We start from the raw sequence: 23,581 nt of genomic DNA, 5'->3' as shown, positions 1-23,581 counted from the left end.
ATGCAAAAGGAACCCTACAAAATGTGGTTGACAATTCATGCATGTGGTATTTGTTTGTGAAAATACTGAGCTATATATGGACCAATTCCCATAAAAACAAATAATGATGCTGTTTTATTACCACACATTGACCTTCGACTAATCACAACCAGATCTGGAGAAACACAAATGGGTGCATTCTATTTCTTTGAACACTAGAGGGAGATATATTCACCTGCAAATCAGAGAGGAAAAAAATGAACTTTTTTCCTATAGAAGTGCTCTTTGACCATAGAATCATAGAATATTTTAAATTTTGATATTTTTGCAATCATCAAGAAATAAGTCTTAAATAAATTACACGTTTGGAAAGTAACTTGATTTGTTTGCTAAACCAGATTTTACTAGAAGGCTATTTTGTATATGCTTGTGATATGGTATCCTTTCACGTGATATCTTAGTTCTTTTTTTCTTGGACAGTGTGGAGTAATAATATAAAAATTAGTTAATTTTTATTTGGAGAAACATCAGTTCTTCCTCCCTAAGAATTCTGGTAATATATTCATTGTAAGCCAAAGTGTCAAAAATTTTACTCTTGACTTTATGTCTATGGACTTTGAAAATGTGCTGTACTTCAACACGCTCAGTGTTTTTAGGTGGCTTAAAGGTCGTTGGCACTGACTTCACTCTGGACTTTTTACACGCCCAATAAAATGTTCGACTTTGCTAGGTAATCACATAGATATGTAGCATTTTCATGATTGCCTGGGGCAGCTAGAATACTTTCTCTTTATTTACTTTGGTAATCTTTCCAAAGAACATACTGTAAGACGTCCTCTTTGCCCGATCAAAGGTTGAGTGTGAACCCCATCCAACAATTCTTAGCCTACCAAATACTTTATTTGACCTTGTAACTACTTAGAAGTCTTCTTCCTTGTAACTTCAACACTGAAATGCTTCTGGTAATTAGAGGGGGGAAATGTGTTTTCTATCTCTAGGGAAGGTGGACGGTATAGGAAAAGAGGCTGTTTTCTGGAATCAGCTGGTATGAATCCTCGCTTTGGATAGATATTAACTAAGCTTACTTTGATAATCATTTCACAATATATACATATATCAAGTAATACTAAGACTGAAATGAATACAATGTTTTATGTCAATTATATCTCAAAAACATCCTGACTTTGTCTCTACTGGTGAAGGTAAACAAGTTACTTTATATCTCTGAACTATCATTTTCTTCTTGGGATCACAACCTTTTAGAATTGTTGTGGGGGCTGATTCAGACAATGTATGAAAAGCATCTAGTTTAGCTCCTGGTAAAAAGCAGACCCTCCCAGTTCCCTGGGCCCTCTTTTTTCCTTCCATGTTTAAATTGACCCTATAAATCATACATGCATAGATTATGTGCTCTGAAGTATTTGTCAAGTGTTGGTGATACGTACAGAATGTGACCTGGGCCACATTTGCAAGGCATTCTTGCAAGAGTTCATGTGTCATCAGACCTGTATTGTCCTGGGCTCTACATGACCAAGTCAAATCTAGGACCTCACCAGGTGATCGACTACTCCTATTATGGGCTTGTGAGTAGAGAGAGGAGACGAAGCACTGAAAGTGTGGTGAGGACTATTTTCCTTAAAAGGAATGACTTCCTCTTTTCCTCCACAAATCTAGATTTCATCTCCTACCCCCATAAGGGTCCAGTTCAAATCCTTTCTTGAACAGACATTCCCAGCCTAAATGAACTCACCCTTCCAAACACCTGTAATATTTATCCAATTCAATCATTGGATTGAAGCATTCCTACTTAACCTTCCTTAATTAAGCATTCCTACTTAACCTTCATCGAAATGTGTCTCCCCAAACCACGTAGGTTCTTACAAGGCATGGTTGCTACTATACTATATTTGTTAGTGCTTCACTTTAACCATTTTGTACTGCTCTCCCGGAAGCAGACATCTGTACATACTTGGATGAATTTCCATGTCAGTTTTCCTTCAACTTACTTGTCACGTGCATTTTGGCGATAGAACTCATCCATGGTAAATGTGTAGGTATGGTTTAAATCATTCTGCTGACAGCATCTGAAAATTATCTTTCTTTAAACTACAGATTCTTAAAAAGAAGGAACCAAGAAGTATAACATATTATGCTTAACTTTATGTAATAATTTTTGCTGACTATTCACTCCCAATTAGAACAGATTAGTTACCATGATATAATGGCCATCATTTACACATACAATATAGCAGATAGATTCTCCGATAAACATTTTCATCACCAGCAACTGACTTTTTTCTTTTCAAACCCCTTAGTCAAATTGTATTATTGGTCATAAAATGAAAGATAATCTGACAGCTGTAAATTAAACTCTGAGATTAACACACACAACTCCATTTTTACACACACAGAACTAAAACAGATGATGTTTTATCATTTATTATTCAAACAGCAGAATAAAGGGTTGCTAAAGCTAGAATTAGAATGCTTTTCAAGGTCATGAAGGATAAAGAAGCACGCGTGAAATGGAGCACCTGTTCCCCAAGTTTCAAACCATAACACAGAAAAGTCATAGTCCTAAATCTTGACTACATAGCAGCTCTGTGATGTGTCCCACTTGCAGTGTGACTCTGCCTTAGGGTGGCCCCACCTTGTCTCTAAGAAACACCTAGGCAAGACTTCAAGAGGACAATACAGGAATGTACATTCAAATACTAATAACTGAAGCAACATTATTCTTAAAAGAGTTGCATGGAGCTGTATTTTTTTTAAAGAATATTCAAGCAATGGCTGTTTTTTAAAAAGTAGATGCAGAAAAAAATATGGAAACAGACTCCTTCCCTTCTGCCTTTAATCATTCACAAATCTCTTAGCTGCTAAATTAAATGTTTAATTGACATTTTCTTCTAAACTCCATGGCATTTCTCCTTCCTTTCGTATTCCAAGTTATCAAGTGGGTGGTCTTTACTTACTTGATCCATTTTCGATTTCCTTGCCGCTTGATCTCTTTGAGAATCTTCTATAATCTGACTTCTGTTTCCACAGTCCATTGAAATAGCTTTAATATGGCTAATGACCTTAACCCACTTCTTATTTTTCTTAACTACTCTTCAGAATTTGACGTTGCTATTACTTCCTTCTTAAAATGATCTCCTAGGGGCGCCTGGGTGGCGCAGTCGGTTAAGCGTCCGACTTCAGCCAGGTCACGATCTCGCGGTCCGTGAGTTCGAGCCCCGCGTCGGGCTCTGGGCTGATGGCTCGGAGCCTGGAGCCTGTTTCCGATTCTGTGTCTCCCTCTCTCTCTGCCCTTCCCCCGTTCATGCTCTGTCTCTCTCTGTCCCAAAAATAAATTAAAAACGTTGAAAAAAAAATAAAAAATTAAAAAAATGATCTCCTTCCCAGTCTTGCACAACTGCCTGGCCCCATTCTTCTAGTTCTCTCACACTTCTCTCACTCTTTTTCCTTTTCTGTCCATTTGTAGATATTCCTTAAAGCTTTACTTGTGTTCTCTCCCCTCAGTTCTCATGCCAATGGCTAATCTACTTTTAAAGCTTCATATACAACCTTGCTGCTTATGAGTCCTGAGTCTTTGTTCCCTGCTATGTTCTCTCTCACTCGAATACTTCTATCTTGTGCCCAAGTATCTACATGACTTTTCCATTTAACTACCCTACTGTCCCAAACCAGCAGTCCAAAACTGACCTTCTCTTCCCCAATTTTTCAATTTCACCTGCAGCCTTGCCAATCTTCCAAGATCAGTATCTTGAGTTCACCTTGGTTTTCTCCTTGTTCTCCAAGTCCAAGTTTATCTTATGTTATTGCTTTTTTATAGAAATGTCTTACAATCATCCCTTCCTTCTAGCCCTACTGCCACTTTTTAAATCCAGGCTCTGAACACTTGGGTAATTGCATGGGTCTTTAATTGTTGTTTGTTTGTCTGTTTGCTTGGTTGGTTGTTTCTTAGTCTGTCCAAAATGCACACCTAAAGGCAAAAAATACTAAAATAATCCAGAATGATTCCCTCTTCGTCTGGTGTCATCGAACTATTTCAGAAGACTATCCATCAATTCCTTCTTCCTTACCAATCCAGACTTGCCTTCCTTAACTCTTTTCCCTTTGCAGAGTCTCTATATTGTGCAACATAGAACCTCTACTCAGATTGTGATCCTCTACGTGTGATTAAGTCTACTCTTCCTCTGTATCTTTATCTCACTTTGTCCCAACTCAATTCAAAAGCACTCCATCAATAAGTTTGCTCAAATATCCAACAATGTTTTATTCTTCTTTAAAATAAGAATTCACATAATATAATCTTCCAATTTATTAACTATTATGGTTTGCATGAATGACATTCTCCTTTCTTTACCTTGCATATATTGTTTCCATTTCTACTTACTTATTCTTTAGGTCCCAATTCAACTATCACTTTCTCTACAAAGTCTTCCCTGGCCCTCCCACTCATGGTGTCCCCCAAATATACCTGGCATTTTTAGACATGTAATTGAACAGATGTAAAAATCTTCCAGTTTTTCCATATTTTGAAAAAGAATGACCTCGGTGAAATTAATTGCTTACTTAGACCCAAAGGATACATACATAAATTAATAGATAAAGATGATATTTTTCTGGGTCAAGCCATTGGTGTTATTAGTAGAAGCAATAAATAGAAATTAATTCTTAGAGTTATTTTCAGTGAAGCTAAAAAACAGCTCATCACATTGTCTGAAATATTTATCACTGTAGTTTATATAGTAATCACTATTTTTGTTTTTAAAATTTTATCTTTAATTGCAAAAATAACAAACTATACTGTACTGGTCGTGTAGATCATAATACATTTGTGAAAAGAGTGAAACTATGAACTTTAGTTCATATCATATCAATATTTGCTCAGCACTGTAACAAATGTGCTGTACTAATACTAATACTAATACTAATAATAGGGGAAATCGGATGGGGAGATCAGGAGGAACACAGGAACTTTCTACTTCCCACTCAATTTGTCTGTAAACTTAAAACTACTCCAAAAAATCAAATCTATTATTTTTTTAAATGACATATTTATTGTAGAAAATGTATAATGTCATGTAAAAAAGCACAAGGAAGAAAATTTAAAACATCTTTAAGCCTACTACTCTATCATTGCCAATATTTTGGTATCCCTTCTTCTATCATTCTATCTATCTATCTATCTATCCATCCATCCATCCATCTATCTATGTGTCCAGCCATTTATCACTGGAAGATACTTTACCCATTATTATTATGTGACTATTCTCTTTTAGTATTTAATCATATATCACAAGCATTTTTCCTGCCATTAAATAATCTCTTACAATAAAATATTTAATAATCGTGATATAAACCTCTTCATCTTGAAGCAATATTTCTAAGATTTTCTTGAGCTTTAACTTCTGGAGCCTGATAAACTCATTTCCTGCACTACTTTCTAAAGTTGCATTATTGTTTTCTTCTTGGTATTCTTATCTGCATGCTTGATATCCTTCTCTCAGGATGCTTGAAAGTGAGTTATTGTAGGGGCACCTGGGTGACTCTGTTGGTTAAGCCTAGACTCTTGATCTCCACTCAGGCAATGATCTCACGGTTTTGTGAATTGAAACCCCACATCCGGCTCTGTGCTGACAGTGAGGAACCTGCCTGGGATTCTCTTTCCTCTCTTTCTGCCCCTCCCCGACACATGCTCTCTCTCTCTCTCTCTCTCTCAAAAATACATAAATAAATATTACAATTTTTTTGAAGTGAATTGTTTATACTACTGATTTTCCATTTAACAGAACCATTTTTTTTTGTACTAACATTTCTTTGCTAAAAACATATCAGCTTATTAGATAAGGGTAGTTTTAGATATCATTAAGTGGCATGCATACTCTCATACAGCACATTGATGATGAATTAAAACAAATCCAAGATCATCTTCTACCTGATGCGTAATTTTTATAATGTATGATCCTGGATTACTATTTGGTTTTATTTAATACAGAAACTTGGAGATGAGGGGCTGAGTAGAAGTAGCACCGTACAGAGCCTCTCTGTATTAGAACAACATGCAGAATTTCTGAATTAGTGCACATGGCTTGAAGTAGTCCCAGTGACGGGCCAAAAATGTCCTCTGCTACTGTCTTGCATTGTTAGTGAGAAGCCAGCATTTTCACCTGCATGTAATGTCCCTTTCCTCTAGCTGCTTTTAATATTTTCTCTTTTTTATAGATTTTTGGCCATTTGATGAAAAGGTATGTTTTGATATGATTTTTGTGTTTATCTTTCTTCACATTCCCCAGTTTCATTGGGTTACATTTTTCGTACAATTTGGAAAATATTTGACCACTATTGCTTGAAATAACTCTATGTTCCAATCAATACCTTTCCCTCTGATAATTGAATTATATATATACTGATTGTTTATCTGTCTACAGCTTTCTGAGGCTCTGTCCACTCTTTTTTTCAGCCCTTTCTCTCTGTGCTTCAGTTTTTATGGATCCTGTGTCCTGTCTTCAAGTTGTTTTTTGTTTGTTTCTGCAGTGTTAAACCTATCTTGTGATTATTTCGTTTTGTATGTTGATTCTTTTGGATCTAGAGTTTCTATTTGATTCTCTTTTTTTAAAGACTCCATTTTTCCATTGAGATTCTCCATTCTCTCAATGTGTTCATGTTTTTCTTTTAATCCTTGAATATACTTATAACAATGGTTCTAAAGTCTTGTCAACTAATTTCATCGTCACACTTATTTCTTGTTCTTTTGACATTGGCTGATTTTTCCCTCTGGCTGTATAATTGGAATTGGCACGTTTGGTGGCACAACTCTCACACTGGGCCGTTGGTCTCTGGACCATCTTAGAGCAGTCATACCGGGAAGCCCAGTGGAAACCTCTGGAATGTCCCCCTACCTCCATTTAAAAAAAGGCATTCAAAACAAGTTTCACACCCATCTGTGGAGTAAATGACAGAAATTAGTGCCATCCTTAAGTATCTAAAGCCTCACAGGCCTCACAACAAGAGTTACGTTCAATCATAAGCTATAACTTCTGCTTTGGTACTTTGAGAAAAAATAACATACATTAAGATTGAAAAGAGGAGCATAATTGCAGCAAATATTAAAATAGAAGAAAAAACTGGTGTGCCTGGGTGGCTCAGTTGGTTAAGCATCTGACTCTTGATTTCAGCTCAGATCATGATCTCATAGGCTCTGTGCTGAGTTTAGAGCCTGCTTGGAATTCTCTCTCTCTCCTTCTGTCTCTGTCCCTCTCCCACTCAGGTTTGCTCACTCTGTCTTTCTCTTTCAAAATAAATAAATAAACAAACACTTAAAAGAAAATAAAATATAAGAAAAGACATTATGAAGGGATGCCTGGGTGGCTCAATCAGTTAAGCATCTGACTTTGGTTCAGGTCATGATCTCACAGTTATGAGTTTGAGCCCCACACCGGGTTCTGAACTGACTTGCAGAAACTGCTTGGGATTCTCTCTCTCTCCCTCTCTCTCTGCCCCTCCCCCACTGGTGTGCACGCGCTGTCTCTCTCTCAATAAATAAATAAACTTAAGAAAATACTTTAAAAAAAAGAAAAAAGATAAAACATTATGAATAATGTTATGTCCACATGTTTAAAACCTAAATGATGTGGACAAATTTCTAGTAAAATGCAACTTACCAAAGCTAAAGACTAAGAAGAAATAAAAAATCGGAATGATCATATAATCATTATCATAACTGGATCAGTAATTAAAAGATTTCTCAAAATGTAAAATCAGCTCAGAAATTTCCATATGTGAGTGAAACATTCAAGGAACATGTTCTAATTTTAAACAAACTTTTCCTAACACTAAAAAAAAGAGGAAATTATCCCCAACTAATTAATAAACCTAAATGAAACTTGCTAATAAAATGAGACAATGACAATATGAACAAGGAAAATTATAGGCCGTTCTCACAATGGGAAAACCCTAAATAAAATACTAGCAGGCCAAAGTGAATTGAGTATACAAAATACAAGAATGTAAGAATTGTTTAACATCAGAAAAATCTATTAATATATATTTACCTCGTTGTGGTATAATAAAAAATATATTTGGTCTTTGTCTCATGTTCTTGGCACAAAGCTCTTAAAATCCTTGGCGTTTCCTGAGGGAAAGGAGTGTATGTTGTTATTCATAATGAACCCCTTTCTACCAAACCTTCAGGATAAAAGCTGATCACCAGAAAGACCAAGTGTAGGATTAGAGGTTTGGAAGTTTCAGTCCCAGCCCTTGACATTTGAGGAGGGGAAGGCAGGGGGATTGGAGATGGTTCAATCACAATGTTCAGTGAGTGAATCAATCATGCCTACCTACTGAAACCTGGATCAAACATTCTTAAACAGCGAGGTCTGGGCAGCAACCAGGTGGGTGACAATATCAGTGTGCTGGGATGGTGGTGTGCCAGGAGAGCACATGTAAGTTCTGTGCCTGCCCTGCTCTGCCTCCTATTACCTTGTCGCATGCATTTCTTCTATTTAGCTATTCCGGAGTCGTATCCTTTATCATAAAACGGTGATCATAATTATAGAGCTTTCCTGAGTTCTATGAATCATTCTATCAAATGATCAAACCTGGGAGGGGGGCGGTCATGGGAAGTCATATTTATAGCCAGTTGGCCAGCCTTATGGGGACCCCAGCAACTTGTGACCAGGACCTGAAGTGAGAGGACAGTCTTGTGGCACTGAGCCCTTAACCTATGGGGTCTGTGCTAATTCAGGGTAGTTAGTGGCAGGATTAAATTGAATTGTAGGACACCTAGTTGGTATCAGAGAGGAAATCGTTATTGGAAAGAGACCATACAGATTAACAAATTAAAGGGAGAAAAATCTTATGATTTCCTCAGAAAATATAGTAACAAAATAGGTGGCAGATCCTTTAGGCCTGTCTGCCTGGATGCCACACCTGTGCACAACTGTGTGCCACAAATGGGTTACAGGTGAACCAAGGCTGTAAAGTCTTGTGAAGCCCAGAGCCCTTAAGCTCATTGCTTCTCCAACTTCAAACAGACTCATACACTTTTTCCTACCGTCATGTATGAATCATATAATTTTCTACTTGTGCCATCGTGTTAAAAAGTACAGATTTTTTAAAACAGAAGAGCACCACTTAGATGGGTAACTCTTATCCTATTGCTTCACCAGTGGATTAAATCCATCGGTTTCACTTGAGGAGAGCTTCTCTATTAAACAATGTTTAAATGAGTAACTACTAGGAATTTGCTCTTTTCTTCCCTCCATGCCTGAACTAATGTGACACAAGGATCATGGGTAAGAGTGCACTTTGCAAATGCAAGTTTCCCTCAGCTGGGCTGAATCAAGGCCAAAAAGGGCGCAGAATCTCAGCAAGCCTATTTAACCACTTACTCATACCCTCCAATGAAATTGCTGTCAGTAATCATGCTGATATACGTTTTTTAAAGATTTATTTATTTTTGAGAGAGACGGTGCAAGTGGGGAAGGGGCAGAGAGAAGGGGGGACAGAGGATCTGAAGCAGGCTCTGTGCTGACAGCAGTGAGGCTGATGTGGGGCTTGAACTCATGAACCATGAGATCATGACCTGAGCCAAAGTCAGATGTTCATCCAACTGAGCCACCCAGGGCCCCCCACACTGATATTTTTTGTCTCCATTGATCTGACTGGCTCACTGGGAATGTAAGTAAGAAAGAGCTATTTTATTTATTAACCTCTTAATATGCCAATGCATAGAATTTCAAAAATGAGGGGTTATTCTGGATCAAAGTCAATAGATGAGCCAAAATTGAACCCAGGTTCACCAATGATTTGCAAATTTTTCATGTACTGCCAAAGTTTTAATTGGCTCCTCTCCTGTTTTTATTCTCTTCAAATTGCCACTGAAAAATCTCCTTGAAAACTCTTCCACTGACCAACCACACTTGAAGCCATGTGCCCGCCTCTATTTCCACCCCATAAGAACCGTCACCAGTGTCAGATGGGCCTGTTAGAGCAAAGCTTGTTGCTCTCCCCTCTCCAGCCCCACTTTGTTCTTAACACTGTCTGTGGGGAATCTTCCTCCATTAAAGGACTTCAATAACTCTGCTCCACAAACTGAAGTCATGCTTGGTGAGTTTCCAGCCTCATTTTTTTTTTCTGTTTTTCAATCGTCACTAGCCAGCAGACCCTTTCTAGAAATCAACACATCATGACTCTATTCTGGAGCATGTACCTTCCAGGTGACCCTCATGTGCAACAAACTTTGAGAATTGCAAGCTTACTTCAATAATGTGGCACCAAGCAAACTATTCCCTTTCTATTCCCTTTTGGAGGTATTTATTTAGTGTCTCCCTCTCAGTCAAGGCCATCTTCCATCTGCCACCTGAAGAGGAGAATTGCCACTGGTCATATTTCTGCCAGGGCTTTGTGCCATCACACCTTCCCACTGCAACACACAGGCTCCCTCACGTTACACCCCTACTAGTACCCAGTGTAATCACTGTTGCCACACTCACAGATACAAGATGCCTTTATGTTAAGAGATGGTTAGAATGTTCTTTTGCCACAAACCCATTATCTGTGTAGGCTGGCTTTTTGGATTTTAAGTAATAATCTTACATAGAGTGTACTTACATAGAGCATGGTACCTAGCCAAAGATATCCAGAAGGTTTGCTCAAAAACATTTCTTGTTGGGGCGCCTGGGTGGCGCAGTCGGTTAAGCGTCCGACTTCAGCCAGGTCACGATCTCGCGGTCCGTGAGTTCGAGCCCCGCGTCAGGCTCTGGGCTGATGGCTCGGAGCCTGGAGCCTGTTTCCGATTCTGTGTCTCCCTCTCTCTCTGCCCCTCTCCCACCCGTTCATGCTCTGTCTCTCTCTGTCCCAAAAATAAATAAAAAACATTAAAAAAAAAAAACACATTTCTTGTTGGGTCAGCCTTTATGAAATCCTCCCTGGGAGCTGATATTTTGGGAACAAAATATTACTGGTAAAGAGAAGCATGTGAAGTTTCCAAAGGCAAAAGCGTATGTAACCAATGAAAGGATAAAATTTCAAGGCCTGTACAGTAAAGCAGCTGTTAGATGATTTACTGGAAAATTCTTCCAAAACATAACAGAGGCTTCCTACTCCAAAGGAAATATTTTCTTTCAAGTCCATAATATTAAAGTTCAATATGTTATGTACTCAAAAGACCTCTCTAATAAAATCTGAGATTTTTCACAAAAACCTCCACCTTAGAGATTTGTTTCTTGTTCCATCCCTCTGAACAGCCAGAGCATCACTGGTGTGAGATTCATGATGTGTGTTCTAAACTCCAGACTCATTCCTTCTGTACAGTTTCCAGTATCAATAACAGAATCTGGGACTTCACTTCTCAAACATACAAGTGACTCATCCTAAACTAGGCAAATCAGACAACCTCTCACTTTCAATTAGAGATATTATCTCAGATCTGCCGGCAGGGCTCTGAGTGATTTGCAAGGCAGTGAGGACAATTGCAAAGCAATACTTACAGAAGCAAGAGGGGTGTCAGAAATGGAGAGAAAATAGACCGTTTCCAGTATCTGCCTTAGCTTTCTACATAGATGACCAGGACAGAGAAGGCTGTTCCCAGATGCTCTAGTGCCTGAGTGTTTTGGCCAAGTCCTGGTGGAAAGAATGAAGGCAACTCCAAGGTGTGCAACACATTGCATTGTCACTGCTCCACAGGCTAGAGAGGTGACCTATGGGGGCATCCATGCAACTGAACAGGCAAAAAAGCCCCAAACCAGCCCTTCCCATTTAACCTCATCCTTGGCTTTGCTGACCCACAAGACAATTGACTAGGAGGGGTGCCTGGGTGGCTCAGTCAGTTAAGCATCCGACTTTGGCTCACGTCGTCATTTTGCAGTTTGTGAGTTTGAGCCCACCTCAGACTCTGTGCTGACATCTCAGATTCTGTGTCTCCCTCTCTCTGTCTCTGCCCCTCCCCTGCTTGCACTCTGTCCCTCTCTCTCTCAAAAATAAATAAACATTAAAAAAAATTTTTAAAGACAATTTATAGGAGTTATCAGAAAAGTATTGGACTCTGTGTAATGTTATATGTACACGTTAACCATCCTCTGGCTCAAATGATGAGGACCCCACCTGTACAAAGGGCACTACTGAGCTTACTGAGGGGTAATTACTCCTGAGACTTTGATCCACACAGGAAAAACAAAAACGGCAGTGGAGAAAAGAGACACCGTGATGCAAGTCAAAGGCAAAGCAAGACGCGTCCTGCCACTTGCATCATTTACTGTTTTGAACAGGCCAACCGATTCCTGCCCACCTGTCCTTCAGTGTGCCAGAGTGTGGGGCAGGCCACAGCAGCAAGAGAAGTTCTCTTCCGAAGTCAGCTCTTCATCTGATTGCTGATTAATGGTGAAGTGGCTGCTCTTAGCTTTGTTGGGATGTTCAGACAGTAAGACGGGACACATGGCTTCAATACGCACGTCCATATGATGGAAACTCCAGGCTAAACAATCCTCCTTTTCTGAAGAAATGAACATGAACGTGGGTCAATAGCAACAGGGACATTGATACAGGAATGGGTTGTTCACTAACTATGACATATGAGCTAAAGGTCCAGAGTCGGATCCTGACAGGAGCTGGTACTTTGGGGACGGGAGGCCTGAGCTTGCTGAGCACAGACTCTGGCTCGGCCCCCGGAGCCTGCTTGGCAGTGAAGGTTTGACTCAGCTCTGCTCTGCTACAGGAAGATAAATGAGGTATCATGTGCTTTACTGTTGGTGAAATAGGTTATTTGGGGGAAAATCGTAGAAAATAACTTCAAAAAAATCATTCAGTGAATATGAAAGGTCCCTATCTGAAATAGTGCATATTTGGTCCATGATGAGAAATTTTCCTTCCTTAGGAAAATAATACTGTCTTCCAAGTTACTATAACTGTTTACTACATGGACCCTTTGAGTTGCATTGACAAGGAGGGAGTCAAACACTGCTTCCAATGACACTCTGTTCACTTGGGTGACAGCATGCCCCAGACTTATATGCACTACCACACTAGTCCCAGCCGAAGAGTAACTCTAAAGTCTGCTTTGGATCAAAGCAATGAATGGGCCCAGGTCCTATTTGTTCCAAGTGGCGGGAGATACCTTGAGATCAGTTATAGGGTTGTTTCGTAGGTTTTAGCTTCCATGCTACTTTCTATGGTGTGTGTGCCCCTTGGTTCCTTCTCTTCTCTCTTTGCTAATAGACCCCTGGTCTCATTCAGGGATCAGGCAGCAATGTGCTCACAGCAGTTAGGCTGAGGCCCAAGCATGAGTCATGATGGGCCATTCCTCTTGGCCAGTGACTAGCGCAGGGATCAAACCAAAAGAGAAACACTGCTTAGGGGCTTTGGAAAGAGGCTTTCCTCCCTAATAAAAGGAAACTTGACATGACTGAGCAGCTGAATTAACCCACCCTGCAATCCTAACTCTGGGCTTCTTTTTGGGGAGAGAATAAACTCTTAATTGTTTAACCCCCATGGATATGGTGAAAATTGCAACTAAAATCATCCTAACTGGTCCTCAGTGGTAAGAACTTGAATTTATTTTCTATTTCTGGAAGAGAAACCACATCACAGGCTCCTACATAAGCCGAAAAAATAAGCACTCATAGTAAGCTGCGTGAATTGACACAAATGAAGTCGAATTTGCTCATCTATAAAATGGGTATATAAGTAGCAACAATTACAGAGGTTTGTGAGGATTAATTTCTTTAGTGCAGATAAAGTTCTTAAAATAGTACATAGAATAACGGCTCACTTTAAATGTCAAATGTCATTATTACGGAGATGAAGCAAGAAGGATTGATCATTCTGGGCTAAATTAGGGCTACTGATTAGGAATTAAGATACAATCACTTGCAAAAAGAAAGATTTTGGCTGAGACTCGGAAAATAAAGGAGACAATAATGGCAGTTTAACAATTTCTTCATCATGCTGTTCCCTCCCCAGGTACATACGGTGATCTGGCTGTGATGGCCACTCTCCCGGGGTTGGCTCAGTTTACCTGATGTGGTAGGCTGAATAATGACCCTCTCCCCAATGACGTTAATGTCGTAATCCCCAGAACCTGTGACTATGCTACCTTACAAGGCACAATGAACTTTGTAGATGTGATTAAGATAGGGGTCTTAGATTTCTATCTTATGAGGGGATGGGGAGATTACCCTGGACTATCCAGTGAGGTCTAGTGTCCCTATAAGAAGGCAGAAGGACAGCCAAGTCAGTAGCGGGAGATGTGCTCTTGGAAGCAAGAGACTCCAGTGATGGGAAGACAGGGCCATGGCCAAGGAATGTAGGACGTCCTAGAAGCCAAAGAAGGCAAGGCAACTACTTCTCTCCTAAACCTCCAGAAGGAACTCGGCCCTGCCAATAGCTTGAATTTGGACTTCTGACCTCTAGAGCTGTAAGAGAATAAATTTGTGTTGTTGAAAGCCAAAGTTTGTGGAAATGTGTTATACCAGCAATAAGAAACTAGTATTTCTGCCGAGCCACGTAAGACATGTACCTCATGTCTTACATGTATGTTCCTCTGTGTTATTTTGGATGTTTTTTGCTGCAAGTAACAGAAGCCTCAACTGAAACTGGCTTAAACAGTTAAGAGATGTAAGATCTCACATATTAAAACAGAGTAATAGAGGGGTGCCTGGGTGATTCAGTTTGCTAAGCATTGACTCTTGATATCAGCTTAGGTTGTGATCTTATGATTATGAGGTCAAACCCCGTGTTGGGCTCTGCACTGAGGGTGGAACCTGCTTGGGATTCTCTCTCCCTCTCCCCCACTCACTCTCTCTCTCTCAAAATAAATGAACATTTAAAACATTTTAAAAATAATTTAAAAAACACAGAGTAACAGAGTGAAGGTGTTATAGGTTGGTTAATTCAGCAGCTCAATGACATCATCAGGGATCCATGTTCTTTTCCAAATTCCTGCTCCCCCATTCTCAGCATGAAGGTTTATCTCTTCAGATTAATCCACTCATGGTCAAAGGGTTGCTGTGGTTCTAATCCCTACACTCTTACACATTAATGTCCAAAGGTTGAAAGATGAAATCATTTCCTTCATGCATCCCTTTTTAAGTTCCAGGAACATTCTCCCAGAAGTCCCCTAGTAGACCTTGTCTCGTGTTAAAAGAGGACTTCAACTACCTCCATTTTGACCTCAGCCTGTACTTTCTGACTGATTAAGTTCCTCTTTCCAGCTTATCTCTTAACTCAGGCAAAAGACCCTGCAGGCAAATCATGCTGTGACAGGAACCCTCAGGTACTCAGGACTGCTCTGACATTGGCAAGACCCCACATGATTGACCCCAAGACAATGATCAGCCTAACCTTTACCATCCACCTGCATGTACCCACTGACCTTTGTCCCGTGTTTTCCGTATATAAACCTGGAAGCATTTTCAGCACATTGGAGACTGTCTTTGATATGCTAGTCCTCTGTCTTCTCAGTGTTGGCCTCACTGAAATAAATTCCCTCTTGTTTCACCACCACTCCACATCATACCTTTGGCATCTGTCAGCAGCAAGTGGCCGAACCTGATCTGTTTGGGACCCTCAGAGCCAGGCGCTCTTGCACCCCTGTGCCCTGGTTACAGTGTGGCATTAGCAAGAATGGAATGATTCACCTGTTTCTAAACCACTCACCAGGGTGGGGAATGGAATCAAGATTCACCTCCTGGGACAACGGAAGAGCTGGCCCCTCCTGAGGACTTGGCAGCCCACTTTCCAGGTTGCATTAGGAAGAGGAGGGATGGTAAACGGTATGTGGAGCATACACATACCTCCGACATTCCCTCCTCAAGGATCCTTATGAGCAGACAACTCCATCAGACAGAAAAATCTTCCAAAATAGAGGAGGCTGTCCTTTTAGCAAAATGCACACATGTCTGTAGCTTGCACTGTTTTTGCTCAAAATCTTCTGACCTGAAAGTGCATTCATTTATTTAATATTTTTCTTTGCTTAGCACAGCCCTCAAATTAATGTTTACTAAACCAAGGGTCAATAATGGTTATTTTGTGCCTCCAGTCGGTATTATTTTCTTAATTGATTCTCAGTAGTTGGACAGGTGTTTAGAGTCTACCGGAGATTTCATTAGCATAAATATTTGTATTAGAGTGAATAAACATAAAAATATTAATTCTTATATAACATTTTCTCTGGGCCCATCATTATACAAAGGATTTTGCCTAGCTCATTTAACCTTAGCTACATGAAGCAGTACTGTTTCCTTGTGCTGTTTTATTTTCAAAGTAAGCTCTATGTCCACCATGGGCTTGAACTTGTGATCCCAAGATTAAGAGCCTCATGCTCTACCAACTAAGCCAGCCAGATGCCCCTGAAGTGGTGCTGTTTTTTTTTTTTTTAAGTTTATTCACTTATGATTTCTGAGAGAGAGAGAGTACAAGCAGGGGAGGGGCAGAGAGAGAGAGAGAGAGGGAGACACAGAATCTGAAGCAGGATCCAGGCTCTAAGTCGTCAGCGCAGAGCCCTATGTAGGGCTCCAACTCATGAACCATGAGATCATGACCTGAGCTGAAGTCAGAGGCTTAACCAACTGAGCCACCCAGGTGCCCCATTTTTAATCCTCATTTTATAGATGGGGAAATTTAGGCACAGAAAGGAAAGCCATTGATAGTCCATATGTTCCTCCTTGGAAAAGTTAGGCAATGGTAACTCTCACGATATTTTAAAAGGAAGTAAAAACAATTCAGTAAAAATGGCCTGATACATGACATAAACTGCAGGATGATTTTATACATTTATTTCAAAAAAACCCTTTTTCCTGTAAAATTAAATACAAGCAGCACTCAAACCTAAACTGAGGGTGGATGAAAACATAGCACAAAAATGAAAAGTGTGTCTGTGGGAAAGATACCAATAGAAAAAAGATAAACTCTATAAATTGTGGTCTAACACTCATGAACGAGACAAAAAACTTGAGATTGATTTGGAGTCAAGATCCTTTGGCTTTACCTAGCTGGAGACCAATATTTTTAATGTCTTTTGTATGTTTGTAGAATGACTTTGACCCTTCTCTGAACTAACATCTTCTTTTAAAATGTGTATGGAGTATTGTGCTACAACCCATCTGGGCCAAAAAAGCTTCTATTATGCTTTGGCCACCGGGCTTTTCTAACCACTGTTTATCCACTTTATTGTTATTGAGTTTAGATGTAATGAAACCAAATGATTTTTATCAATTCTTGCATACAGACAGAGTCAATAATAAACGTCATATTGAATTCATTATGATTTCCTCCAGGAGAGAAAATGACACCCATAAATGCTGGCACCATTGTGTTTATATTGGTTGGCACTGCAATGGAGACTGAGATGCTCTTTAAATAATCTACAGAAGAGTTGGAATTCCTATGCCAAGGAAACAAAAATTCCCTCACCTGAATCCTATTAAAGCTGACAAGGGTTTCAGTGAAGTTAGATAGTTATTTAAAAACGAGACGTTATAGATTTCATTATGCCAAATAAACCAAAGAATGACTTCAAGAACACAACAACCTGAAATACATAAAGGGAAAAGGAGGCTAATTTATGGCAAATGCAAAGCATAAAACACAAGAATTCCCAAAACAAAACAATTTGCATGTGGCAGCATGTTGGCTTAATTCTGGCTCTACTCAAACAGAACAGATGTCCAGAAAGAAAAATAAAAAATGTTGCCAATTTATCTGAATGATTCCAAATAATAGTATATGGATATAGTAGATATAGTTGATATATAATATATAATATTATATATATAATAATATATAATATATAATCAAGTATAGGTGATATATAATGTTATATTAGTTTCAGGTGTACAACATAGTGATTTGAATGAATATCCAGACTCTCAGTTGACATTTCTACAGCACTCTGAATCATTGCAGGTAGGGTGTAAATGAGTCCAATGCTCTGCAAACTGATTTGGCTGTATATACAAGAGCCCTACAATGTTTGGGTATTTGACCGAGTGCTTCCGCTTCTGAAAGTCGTTTTCAGGAAATAACACAAAATTCAAAAACCGTATTTGTATTCAATAATGTTTGTTTATATGGTAATTGTGCTAGTTGAGATGAGATACAATCTAAATGTCTAATAACAACAAGATGGTTAAGTGAATTATGATATATCCACTGAATGAGATGTTATTATTTCTAAAATTTATAATGAAATGAGAAAGTTTTTAAATATAACGGTAAGTGCAGAAACAGGCAGAAGGCAGAAGCAAAATTGCATTTGGCATTTGGTCTTAACATTAAAAAATGCATATCCTTTTAAATGAAATATATCTCTAAAGGCCCATTGACATGTATCAAGAGAAAGGATAAATAAGTTGTGGTATCCAGCCCATGACAAAATATTATAAAAATGTTTTCCATGAATGAGCTTTAGCCACATAAGCCAACATGGGTGAATCTTAATAATATGTCTTGATAGAAATAATGTATCAAAACAAGCTAACCAAACATTATGCTATTTAGGCACACATTCATATACATGTGCATGTGTTTTTGCATGTGTATATATATGTGTGTGCCTGATGAAATTGAGAAATGGTAATAAACACAAAATTTGGGACAATTAATTGGGACAATAAAGTCCTCTCTGGCAGGAGGGCACAGGGTCATGGGGAATAGGGAAAAAACAAATAGATAGAGGTCAGTTACTGCTAACAGTCTTCTTCCTGGGCAGGGCAATGGGTCTTTTGCTAGTCACTGTGTTATATAATGAGGAATAAACAAAATTAAAGATGGCCAATTTTTAATTAAAGATGAGCCAATGACACTGTGCCACAACCAGGAATTATGTCTTATTTAATTCTTAACATTGTTAGAAGATGAGATTATGACTGACAGACATTTTTCCCTTTATACATTTCTAGAGTTTCTACTTTCTATGATTAGCATCATACTTGAAATTTTTTAAACAAGAAACTAATCTAGAAAGCCTGTAGATATAAAAATTCAAAAGACCTATTATACCTGAGTCTGGTTGAGCTAAAATTACCAATTTAGGCCAAGCAGTTGAACCAAAAGCTAGGATTCGATTAATACTAAGCTACAAACAGTTAGTGGGTATATTACCTGGGCCTGATTTTATTTTCTTAGTCCTGAGGATTCAAATTCTTCTCCAAGAATGTAACCATTCTGGGGCCTAAGTGGAAAGATCAAAAAGTACTGTATTTTCTCATAACAATAATAATAGCTGACATCGATTATTACTATGCACCAGGTACTGCGCTAAGTGCTTTTTATCCATGGTGAGTTCATGCTCACACTGATCATGTGATAGTTATTATTATTGTCCAAATTTGACAAGTGGGGAAACTGAGGCACAAAGTAGCTAGGTGCTTCGCCCAAGATCACACAACTAGTAAATAAGGGAACTCAAAATTGGAGTCCAATTTTGACTCCAATGGAGTCAAATCTCCTCCTGAGAACAACTTAAAAAGTCTTATCAAATGCTGATCTTAATACATAGTTACTTACCAAAGTGGAAGCATAATCAGTCTGCAAAAAGGAACCAAGTGTGAGGGTAGATTCAGGGGCATAGCTTCTCAGGGCCTGGATCTGGAGACAGTAGTTAGAGCAGTACAGATCCCAAGGATTTATTTAGCAGGCAGGATAGTAACATGCATTAAGATTCAGGCCCACAACTACTTAGGTTTACATGCAGGCTTCACTGCATATTAGCTCTGTGACCTGAGAAAGTTACTGGAATTCTCTGTGCTTCATTTCCTATGATTGTAAAGTTGGGATAATAGTAAGCACCCACCTCACAGAGTCATTGTTTGTATTAAATGAGTTAATTTATGTAAAGCACTTAGAACAATATCTGGCATACAGTACTAAGTGTTACTTGTTATACTTCTAGAGTATATTTTCCCAGTGTGTGATCTTTAATCTTTCCCGCTCTCTCTTTTCTTTCTCTTTTTCTCTCTCATTGTACATCCATCGGATGTTTTGAATTATTTGGGAAATGAGACAGGTATTAATAAATATAGAATGAAAAATAACCTTGCCAATACTAATAAATTCACCTTTATGATATGGATATAGAGGTTTAAAGATGCATAAGTTCATTTTCTTCTTCTGTTGAGAGAACCTAATTCTAGGAACAAGAGATCTGAGTTCATGTCTTGGCTCTGTCACCAACAGTCCAATCTTGAACAAGTCTCAACTTTCACCAGCCTGTCTTCTCATCTGACAGTGGAGATGGTAATGACAGAATCACCTACCTGAATCCTTTATTCTGTATGCTTTGGCAGGTTTGTTTATTCATTCCATCATGCACATTTGGTGAGCAACTGGGCTATGCCAGACTCAGGGTTGTAGATGGGACATGCAAACTCTGTGACGCTGAGGAATTCAGAGTCCAGGAACTACAATCCTGGCACAAGTGTGCGCACGTGCACGTGAGCATGCAGGGATGGAAGCAACTGGAAGAGACCACAAAATATTCCTTTTGGAAGTGACGACATGCAAATTCTCAAAAATACACCAGCCCCATGCAGGGGAGGACTAGCTGTTCAAGAATGCTTTTCTTTTTGACATAAAACCTGTGCACATTTCCATGGGACTTTCTACCTACCATTGCCCCCATCTGAAGTGTTCGTTTTGCATTGGTTTTGGATTTTTAGGATTCCACAAACCTTTGAAACTTTAACTCGATTTCTTAGGACAGAACATTTGTATTTGTTTGGCAGAAATTTTCTCACTGTTCATATCCAATTATTAAGTAAGTTAGATAGAAAATAATGATATTACTACTCTTTCATGCTTATCACCCTTGACATTTTCCATAAATAGAAACTTTGTTCATTGGCTGAAATCTTGTGTAATACTAAACACTGTCAAAGGCAGGGTTTGGTACACCAATCTCCTTGGAGAAAAGGATGTGGGTCTCTAATTCAATTACAGACGAAACTGAATTTGATAGCCCCAGACTATTTGCCAGTATTATTTTTGTAGCCACAAATAACCTGACAACTCAACATTTTAGTTCTCTGTGAGGTCAGAAAAGGGTCTTATTAGTCATTCATTTCACATTTCTCCATTAATTTAGTGCCCATCATGTGCATGTCCATTCAGAGCAGAAAAACCCACCAAGTTACCAAAGCTACACAGGTATGTGTCAAACATTAAGGTACCCTTCAACCTTAAAATTCTACGGCTTGTCATCTAAATAAAGGAGAAGGACTCCAGGAAAAAATATCTAAAACTTTTTTGTTAATCTATCATCAAGATATTTGGTATTGCTTAGACTGAATGAAAAATTGTTTAAAATTTTGCCTCTCAAAATGTAATGAAAAGAGAAATACATCAAAACCACACTCAGATATCACCTCATGCCAGTCAGAGTGGCCAAAATGAGCAAATCAGGAGACTATAGATGCTGGAGAGGATGTGGAGAGACGGGAACCCTCTTGCACTGTTGGTGGGAATGCAAATTGGTGCAGCCGCTCTGGAAAGCAGTGTGGAGGTTCCTCAGAAAATTAAAAATAGACCTACCCTATGACCCAGCAATAGCACTGCTAGGAATTTATCCAAGGGATACAGGAGTACTGATGCATAGGGGCACTTGTACCCCAATGTTTATAGCAGCACTCTCAACAATCGCCAAATTATGGAAAGAGCCTAAATGTCCATCAACTGATGAATGGATAAAGAAATTGTGGTTTATATACACAATGGAATACTACGTGGCAATGAGAAAGAATGAAATATGGCCCTTTGTAGCAATGTGGATGGAACTGGAAAGTGTGATGCTAAGTGAAATAAGCCATACAGAGAAAGACAGATACCATATGTTTTCAGTCTTATGTGGATCCTGAGAAACTTAAAGAAACCCATGGGGGAGGGGAAGGAAAAAAAAAGAGGTTAGAGTGGGAGAGAGCCAAAGCATAAGAGACTGTTAAAAACTGAGGACAAACTGAGGGTTGATGGGGGGTGGGAGGGAGGGGAGGGTGGGTGATGGATATTGAGGAGGGCACCTTTTGGGATGAGCACTGGGTGTTGTATGGAAACCAATTTGACAATAAATTTCATATATTAAAAAAAAAATTAAAAAAAAAGAGAAATACAAATGGCTGATAAACTATGAAAAGATGTCTGGCCTCATAGTGACTTTAAAAAATGAAAAATAAAGCAAAATATTATTTTTCTCCTATAGAATTGGTAATTATTTGGACATTGATTGATAATACTCAATGTTTGCAGGGGGTAGAGTAACTCTCATTTCACTGTTGGGCCTTAAAGTATTGGTAAAATTTTTCCAGAAAGAAAAAAGTCCTAATGCTTTGCCTATCCTTTGGCCTTGAAGTTCTACTTTTAAGAAATTATCTTAAGGAAATAATGATGAATGTACACAAAGATTTGCCTTCAAGGGTAATTGCTACATTGTTTTCAATAATGAATAGTTAAAAAAGGTAAATGTCCAAAAATAGGAGATTGGTTAAATAAAAGATGCTAGAGTCATACAATGATACAGTATATAATCCTTAAATATAATGTTATGTCATAATATTTTGTAGCAAGAATATGTTTATGAGATATTAACTAAAAGAGACATCATCATGCTAGCAGTGGTTATCCCTAAATATATGAATCTAAGTTGGGGTGCCTGGATGGCTCAGTCAGGTAAGTGTCTGACTTTGGCTCAGGTCACCATCTCACCGTTTGTGAGTTCAAGCCCCACCTCGGGCTGTATGCTGACAGGTCAGAGCCTGGAGCCTGCTTCAGATTCTGTGCCTCCCTCTCTCTGCCTCTCCCCTGCTCGTACTCTATCTCTGTCTCTCAAAAATAAATAAACATTAAAAATAAATAATAAAATATATGGATCTGAGTTGACTTCTAATTTCCTTTTAATTTTTCAGTATCTCCTATGGTGAATGCATTTACCACTTTAATAACAATTAAAATATAATGTAATAGTTTCAATGAGAAAAAATAGATAAGATGTAATATAATGCTTCTTAAACTTGTATAAATTTCTTAATTTTTTTTAATGTTTATTTTTATTTTTGAGAGAGAGACAGAGCACGAGCAGGGGAGGGGCAGAGAGCGGGAGACACAGAATCCGAAGCAGGTTCCAGACTCTGAGTTGTCAGCACAGAGCTGGATGCGGGACTTAAACTCAAAAACCGCGAGATCATGACCTGGGCTGAAGTCACACTTAACCAACCGAGCCACCCAGGTGGCCCCTTAAACTTGTATAAACTTCTAAATGCTATTAAAGCAAACTGATAATGGCATTCACCTTATTCACCTGAGAGAGTAACTGTATTAAAACGTACATTTTACTAGTTTTTATCAATTTAATTCCAAATAATACAGAGTGCAATATTTGTTGAAGACACTGTAAACACATAGGATTCTGGTGCCCTAGCAGACATTCTGTATAATACATGAGGTGGTTGTGCACTATTTCAGCGGACAGCTGGGATTTGCAAACTTGCACTCCTGTCCATGGGAAGCACGTGGAAATAATAGGAAGAGCTGACAGATGTAGGTACTTTTGTAGTTGAGTCCAAAATAATAGGGGTAGAAAGCCAACATTCACTGGTATGGGGTGGCCGGCCCTGAA

The 23,581-nt window shown here is 38.8% G+C and overlaps 1 long non-coding RNA gene across 2 annotated transcripts; it reads right to left on the bottom strand.

Moving 5' to 3' along the window:
• Nucleotides 1-3,368: 3,368 nt before the first annotated feature.
• On the bottom strand, nt 3,369-21,470 carry LOC131500999 (uncharacterized). 2 transcript variants are annotated; one of them, XR_009256557.1, is made up of 5 exons: nt 19,486-21,470; nt 17,392-17,509; nt 15,774-15,915; nt 12,272-12,475; nt 3,369-8,116 (listed from the first exon to the last, which is right to left on the bottom strand). It is a non-coding gene; the product is annotated as an uncharacterized LOC131500999 (long non-coding RNA). The 2 variants fall into 2 exon arrangements; XR_009256556.1 differs by lacking the exon at nt 3,369-8,116 and having other exon boundaries at nt 10,880-12,475.
• Between the last annotated feature and the right edge of the window lie 2,111 nt (nt 21,471-23,581).

This window comes from Neofelis nebulosa, chromosome 2 (assembly GCF_028018385.1).
Source record: "Neofelis nebulosa isolate mNeoNeb1 chromosome 2, mNeoNeb1.pri, whole genome shotgun sequence".
Classification (NCBI taxonomy): domain Eukaryota; kingdom Metazoa; phylum Chordata; class Mammalia; order Carnivora; family Felidae; genus Neofelis; species Neofelis nebulosa.
Note: the sequence above shows the minus strand (reverse complement) of the source record. Positions and strands in the feature narration are given on the sequence as shown.